The sequence below is a fragment of the Pteropus alecto genome, unplaced genomic scaffold (assembly GCF_000325575.1).
Source record: "Pteropus alecto unplaced genomic scaffold, ASM32557v1 scaffold76, whole genome shotgun sequence".
Taxonomy (NCBI): domain Eukaryota; kingdom Metazoa; phylum Chordata; class Mammalia; order Chiroptera; family Pteropodidae; genus Pteropus; species Pteropus alecto.
The window spans coordinates 21,588,720-21,596,806 of record NW_006443138.1 but is presented as its reverse complement, the minus strand read 5'-3'; positions in this window follow the sequence as shown (position 1 = coordinate 21,596,806).

The window sequence follows — 8,087 nt, the reverse complement described above, 5'->3', positions numbered from 1 at the left end:
TAACTGAAACTGAGCTAATTTCTTCATATTTTTTAAGGTCCATGAAGCCTAGTATGTTCAGTCTGTTGCTCTTCTTAAAGGAAAAATAATTCGGTGATGCTTTAGAAAGACGAGATATATTCAATTGAAAATAGAATTTTCAATCTCTTGGGTTAATCTACCCATTAAAGGAAATAATTACAATAGAAAACACTTCTATAGATTTAGTATGTGCCAGGCACTATTCTAAGTGCTACACTTATATTTACTCGTGTAATCTCCACATAAATGAAAGTAAACTATACTATGATATTTACAGCTATTTTACAGTTGAAATATACAGATGTAAAATAATTGCCCCCAGAGCTTCAAAACTATTAGCTGGTAGAGGCAGTTTTCAAACACAGGTAGTCTATTATCAGACTTTTGTAGTTAATCAGTATTCTATGCAGTCTCCTAAGGCCTCATGTTTTCTAGTGTGACACTTAAATATTTCTGAATCATTGATTTCTATTCTAATTTACTAGATTTGACAGCATCACTTAGCTCCTCAGCTTCATTTCAAAATAGATAGCTTTTTTGTTTGTATATGTATGTTTGTGTGTGTGCATGTGTGTGTAAATTAAAGAAAATTTAAAATATTTTTAACAGAATTTTACAATTTCTTTAGAAATAATGATGGACAACTTGGAATGTCACAAGAACAAGTTTAGGGATCACATAATTTTTGTATCTGCACTTTTCTTAACTTTTAGTTGAAAGGAAAAGCAGCTGACAAAACTGCTTTTTAAAATAATTCTTTAATGTTTTCCCTTCGAAATGTCCTATAACTTTTTCTTAATGACTCTATTCCAAACCCAAGTGTGTGATATTGAGATATAGCTAAATATTTTGTGATACCATCATTTTTTCAGTCATTCAGGTTCTTCCTAATGCAGTGTTTTTAGGACAATGATGTTAATACTTTGGTTTGTTTTTGGTTCAGGGCTGAGCAAAAATAATACTATTTATCCCATTTGGAGTTCATACTTAATTTCCAATTCCTGTTTAATTTTTGCTTAATTCCTGGTTTGTAAAGTCATTTATATCTATTTGATATGAATTATCTCACAGCATAATCAAACCTTAATCAAAAAAAAGTTTTATCAATATAGTAATAAAATATTATAATATCATCATAATATTCTCATACTTTTCAAATAGGATCAATGGTTATTTATTAGATTTTCATTTAACATGTGACATTAAATGAAATTACTACATTACTTTATAGTTTGGGGTGATGACAATTAGAGTAAAATACTTGAATCAGTTTTTTAAACTGTGTACCTATAAAGGTATTTAATAAATATATTCTGGGTAGTTTTTATTTTAGGGGCCAGGAATAATTTAGCATTTTGTTAAGATTTACATTATTGAAAATAGGAGTATGGCACCCAAATGCTGAATGATTGATGGTGTTTCTGTACCCTCTAGTGGTTTGATGCAGAACTGAAATTGCCAACAAGAACCTCCAGGGACAAGGGTCTGGGAATCCCGAGGGCTGGAAGGGAACACCGGCATCTCTTTAGCCATTAGTTACAAAGGCAATGGCCAGGCCACTAGAGTGGGGCAATGTCGAGTGCAGATTTTCATCATTAAGCTGATTTTACAGGCATGACAGAGGAATTGGTAGTGACTTAACAACAACAACAACAACAACAACAACAAAATCCCCTTTAAATTTCTTCTGGGATGTTGGAGTTGTATGTTGAAATGAATGCTATCTGTCAGGGTTTCTTATCAGTGACATTATTGACATTTTGGGCTCCATAATACTTTGTTGTATTCCACCCTCCCCTTCACCATAAAATGTTTAGTAGTGTCCCTAGGTTTTTACCTGTTAGGTGCTAGTAGCACCTTCCCCCACCATCATCCCCAGTTGTGATAACCGAAAACATCTCCAGCATGCCAAATGTTGGGGGATGGAGGTTTGTTTGTGTATTTCTCCCAATGAAAACCATCTTAATGGTTTCTATTAGGTAAGTTGGAAATAGTTTGCCAATCAAAGTATTTTATCGAATATTTAGCACGTGTTAGGCTCTGAACCTGTATTATTTAATGTAATCCCATATGAACCCTCACAAGTAAGTTATGTACTATTATTATCCTTATTTTACAGATGAGGAAACTAAGACTTAGAGAAGTTGAGTAGCTTTCATGACATCACATAGGCAAGTGGTAGAAGCCAGCACTGAAATCACGTGGTCTGGCTCTGGACTCTGCATTTGAAAACACTCTACTACAAAAGTATCATTCTTTATTAAGCCTCCAAATGGAGTAAAAACAGAATTATTTATTTACAAATAATACTAATCCACAGATACCAATTTATGGTAATTTTCTGAGTAGACAGAACAGAGAGGAAATACAGTGTACTGACATTGTCAGAAGGTTTCTTTCTTTTTTCTTTTCTTTCTTTCTTTCTTTCTTTCTTTCTTTCTTTCTTTCTTTCTTTCTTTCTTTCTTTCTTTCTTTCTTTCTTTCTTTCTTTCTTTCTTTCTTTCTTTCTTTCTTTCTTTCTTTCTTTCTTTCTTTCTCCTTCCTTCCTTCCTTCCTTTCTGTCCCCACCATCTATACAGAAATCGATATGCATAAAACAAAGCCTCTGCCCACCGAAGCTTACTTACATTTCTGTAAGCAATAAGCAAATAAATAAAAAGTTATCTAATATTTCATGTAGTAATATGCTATGGGGAAATTTCTTTAAACATTAAGGGGATAGAGAGGGCCTGAGATGAGGCAGAGTGTTATTTTATATAGGAAGGATGGTCGGTGAGGGCCTCTCCAATATGGTGTCATCTGAACAGACAATGAGGGAAGGAAAGTGAGCCAAGTGGAGGTGCAATGGGGGTATGTTATAGGTGGTGAGAACAGCTAATGCAAAGGCCCCTAGGTAGGAGCATACTTGAAGTGGCAGCAAACTTTCTAGTGTGGTAAGAGAAAAGCAAGGAGTCGATAGAGTTGAAGTTGAGTGAGTGAGGGGGAGTAGAAGATGAGACAGAGAGGTACTGGTGGGGGAAGATTCTGTCACATCTCGTAGGTCTTTGTAAGGACTTCTTGGCTTTTACTCTGAGTGAGATGAAAATTTATTGAAAAGAGAAGTGCCATGATCTGATTTAATTTTTCAAAGGATTATGCCAATCTTTGTTTTTAGGGAAGTAGTTTATCATAATGGCTAAGACCACTAACTTCTGGGAAAAGAACTGACTTCATTTTAAAGGATGTCTTCGAGAACTCCTCATGGGCTTTGGGGCAAGCCATTTAACTTATCTGAGCCTCTGTATTCTTATCTGTAGAAAATGTGGTAATATCCTAGTTAAAAAAATTTAAGTGCCTTAAGGTCTACCATGATTTTATATGCCAGTAAAAACAAACAAACAAACTAACAAACAAACAAACAAACATAAAAAACACTGCTAATCTTGTAATCATGTAAGAATCGGTCAAACCAGGCTGTCCAAGTTTGGAAATGTCTTTAAACTATTTGGGGGATTTGGTTATTTGTCCTGCCTTCATTTGAATTGCTTGACATGGGATAGGCAATTATTTTGAATGAATTTCAGTAATGAAATGAAGCATAATTTCATCTATTTGTTGATAGCTTTATTTCTTCAGGTCCCATGAGGCATTTGGTTATTGCTTTTTAAAAAAATATGGAATCAGGATCTTTCCTTCCTGTGATGAATATTTGCTTTACTAATGCCAAATTTAATTCACTTCTTTGTTCAGTTTTTATGCCTTTCTGATTGTAAAATAATCTTTAAATACTGGATCATGGTGTAAAAGATTTTTAAACAGCAATTAAACCCAACATATGAAGTGTCAGTGATGTGAATAAGTCAATTGAAGTGACAGTAATATGAGTTTACACATTCATAGACAATGGTAGAATTACATCACGTCTGCCCTCTGGTTTATAGTGATTATAAGGTGACATCAATCTTGTGTTAAAACATTTTATGTGTGTGTGAGTGTGATCTATCTATATATGTGATATGTATGTGTTATATATATGATATATATGTATTATGTATACGTGCATTAAATTTAAATATATATAAAATTTTTCTGCATGCATGTTTGTTTTAGAATTGCTGGAATAGGTGGTAGTACCTGCCCTATAGAATTAGAATTAGCGTGGGAAGTTCCCAGCACACAGTAAGCTCTCAGTAACTGTTAGTTATCATTCACATCTCTATGAAGACTTTATTTTACATGCTTCCATTTCTTTTTATAAGATTCTTTAAATTAATTTTATTTCTTTTGTTTTTCTCGAACTCAAATCTTTCTATTCTAATTACTCAGGCGGCCTTGTCTCTTTCCGTACTTTCTACTTTGAGAAGGAAATAAAATTACAAGTCTCTAACTCCCTAAACATTCCTTTTCCCAAGTTATTAATCAATGACTCATATTAAGAAAACACAAAATTGCCCCAGGTCTCTGGAGATTCCTTCTATGGCATAATAGATTGCTCCTTATTCCCTATCCCTTGAGTAGCTTTTAATTCAAGTTAGATTTTTGCCTTGTATTTTTTTAAAATTCCTTTGTTGATTTGAGAGCTGAAGGAATTGTATCACTTTGTCTTATCTTCTCCCTGTTTATTAGTCAGCCTGCTCTAATAAAATGTTGATTGATTCACCCTTCTCAGAGAATTTCATGGTTAACTAATAAGCTCAGTATCCAGGTTTACCATTACAGTCATAATGCCAAATGAGGTTATTTAGAGAAAGGCTGAAGGTAGGAACCCATGCCTTTTTATAGCTTCCTGGAATGATGTGCTTCTTGACCATCTGCCTCATAAAATTAAAACAAGAGTGAGAATAGATGGGATGGAGAGCCAGCAGATCAAAAGGACTAGAAGAAAGTCCATCTCAGGGATCAGCTTGCTCTTTGCCCTCACTATTTGTAAACTGGGGATAGCCTGGTGCTCAGCTGTGCTGGAATCTTGGGTAAGGCAAAGACGCTGTCATTTTCTATCAGGCCTTGGCAATTATTAACAGCATCTTAAATCTTTAGGCTAAATTACTTCTAGGTCTTTCAGAGCCAGTGGTCTGTTCAGAACTACAGTACAAATGTCAGAGAGGAGGAAAGTGTCCATTTGTGAGAGAGAGTAGGCAACTACAAAAGCCTTTGTTCTTCAACTGACCTCATTTAATTTGTGTGGAGGTAATAAAGCTGATGATTGGGTCCCTTTAAAATTATTAATGTAATTTAAGGTAATCTATCTACATTACACATTCTTGATCATTAAAAGCGATTAAGCAGTTTAAATCACTTGTATTGGCACCTGGTTTGGAATCTGTGAAGAGATCAGTAGCTGGATATTTGCTCCAAAGGTCACTTTGAGTCTAATTGATTTTCCCCAAAGTTGCAAAACAACCTGAAGTGCTGACCTTCCAATACTTTTGACCGTCATCTCCCAGGGGACTGTCTTGGTTAAATGTTTTAGTTTGCATATTAATATTTCTTTGTTTTATTCTGCAAATTCATATGAAAATGAACTCTGAGATATTTTAACAGCCATTTAGAGTATCTAGAGTCCTGTTGGTTCCTTTAAAAAAATATATATGTTTATATATATTTTGGTATATAGTAGACTTTATTTCATTTATTTAATCAAGACTATTCTCACTCCCCTGGTTAATAACTTATCTCTTTTCTAACCTTTTAATTTGAGCTTCTCAAAAGAAGATTGTTAGTCACTCCTAAAGTCTGGTTTGTAGATCTGTACAAATTAAGAAAATCAAGACAGCATAATAATATTTCCTAAGAATCTTTTCAATTTAGAGGATCATTCTTCACAGTAATGTGAATCTTACTCCTTTGGTATAAAATATTCCTTATTTTATGAAATGATCATGAATTTTGAAGATACTTTTAGTTTGTTAAATTTATCTGGAAAAATTAAAAGTTGCCTAAGGAATGTTGGTCCCTAATATTTCTCTTAAAATTTCACTGGTTAGTTAAAGGTAAAATTTAGAAGCCGCTGCACAATAGTCAATGAACTATTCCTTAACTCTTACTCATCTGTTCTGAAAAGAAACAGAGTAATTTATTTAATGAAAAAGAGTTTAAAAAACCCAAACACCTGTAGACTTTACTAGGCTTTCCTTGTTGGCATGTTTCAGATACAGAAAATCTTTCTGAAGAGAGAGCAATCATTCTTTGTGATTTGTGCCTGTGCATCGATCTTATCCAGTAAGGGCTTGTCTTCAGATAAGAAATATACAGTCTAGACAGGAAGAGGGAATGGCGAGTATCAGGAAACCACAGGCAGAGCAGACCTCCCTGTGGCTCTATGGACTTAACCTCTGCACAGCCACACACTTTAGGTCTTGGCATTTGAAGGGGATTAGTAAAGCTGAGGGAGCTAAATAAATGTTAATGATCACACACAAACACATGATTAAAAGTCAAACAACCTGTCCTTATTAAGAGTCTGCTATAAGCAAAACATTCTCCCTAGAAGGAAAGTGAGTTGACATTAGGGAGTCTCATTGTTCCTAGGAGTCTCATCTGATTCTCTGTCAAATAAAATTAGAATTGGGTTGAAAGAGCCTTAACCTTTTTTGAGAATCTAGCCTACTCACCTATTTGATGCTATAACCCCTTGTTACTGAAGCATATTCAATTTTATTTGAGGAGAATATTCTGGGAAATAATCTGTTGCTGGAGACTTTGAGAGCATCTTATTTTGTTTGGTCAACCTAAAACCAACCTACCAAAGATAATTTTGATCACCTGCTATTTGGCTGTTTTCCTAGTTGTCGAGGATGATAACATTATTAAAAGTGTGATAAATGCATCATTGGCCCCAATTCTTCACCCCATCTCTATGCCATACTTTTTGCTGTGTGACTTTGAAGTTCATCAGGCTAAAGGAATAGGAAGACATTGAGTAACCAATTGGTCTTGATTTACCCAGGACTTTCTGATTCTAGAATGAAAATTTCTGCATTCTAGAAGGCCCCTTGATCTCAAGCAACCTGGGATTATTGGTCACTCTTAGTGAAGTATATTTTTACAACCCATCACTTTGGACTTGGTCATATGACTTTCTTGACTAATATAATGAAGTAAGAATGGCAGTATGTCAGTTCTGAGCCTAAGGCATTGATAACTTTTGCGTGTTTGTGCTGTCTGTGCTTCAGCCATCGCCATGAGAAGAACATGTCCTGATTATCCCTTTGGTTAAGGAAGATAAGGGGTGTGTGGAGCACAGCTAAACTTAGCAGAGCAGCCCAGCCAAGCCTAGCTTATATCAGCTGATCTCTGGCAAAGCTACATTTGTTCGAGTTATAATAAATGGTTGTTATTTTAAACCACTGATTTTTGTCATGCTTTATCACACAGCATAGTTAACCTACACAAATCAATTTTTTTAGTACCAGGTGGGCTAAAAGTTTTACATAGATTGTCTTCTGCTACCAGGTGGGCTAAAAGTTTTACATAGATCGTCTTCTGCTACCATGCCATGAAGTTGTTACAGTTATCATTTTACAATTTGGGAAACTGATACATAGAAAGATGGAGTAAATACCAAGGTAGTCAATGACACTGACTCCAAATCTAATTCTCAAGTAATCCAATATCTTGAAGTTTTTAAAAGTTATCAAGTAATACAAGCTCATTGTGAAAGATTCAAGCAAATCTGAAATATAAATAGGAAGAAGTAAAATGTAATTCCCTTTTCTCTCTGCTTCTTCCCCTTTCTCATTTCTTTATAATTCTTCTCTGGGGTAATCACAATTAATCTTTTGGCATGAATTCTTCCAGATGATATTCTATGCAGTTTATAAACATGTTTTTTTATTTAAAAATTATATGTTCTTCTGTAGTTTTCTCTTTGAATGATTTGGATATTTTTCTATGCCGAGCCATCTGAGGCACTTTATGCTCTTTTAACAGCTGCCTATTACTTCATAGTATGGAAGTATCCTAATATTTTTTCTTCTTAACAATAAACATTTCAATTGATTCTAATTTTTCACTATTTCAAACAATTATTCCATGAAATATATATATGTATATATATAGATATATATAGATATATGTATAGATATATA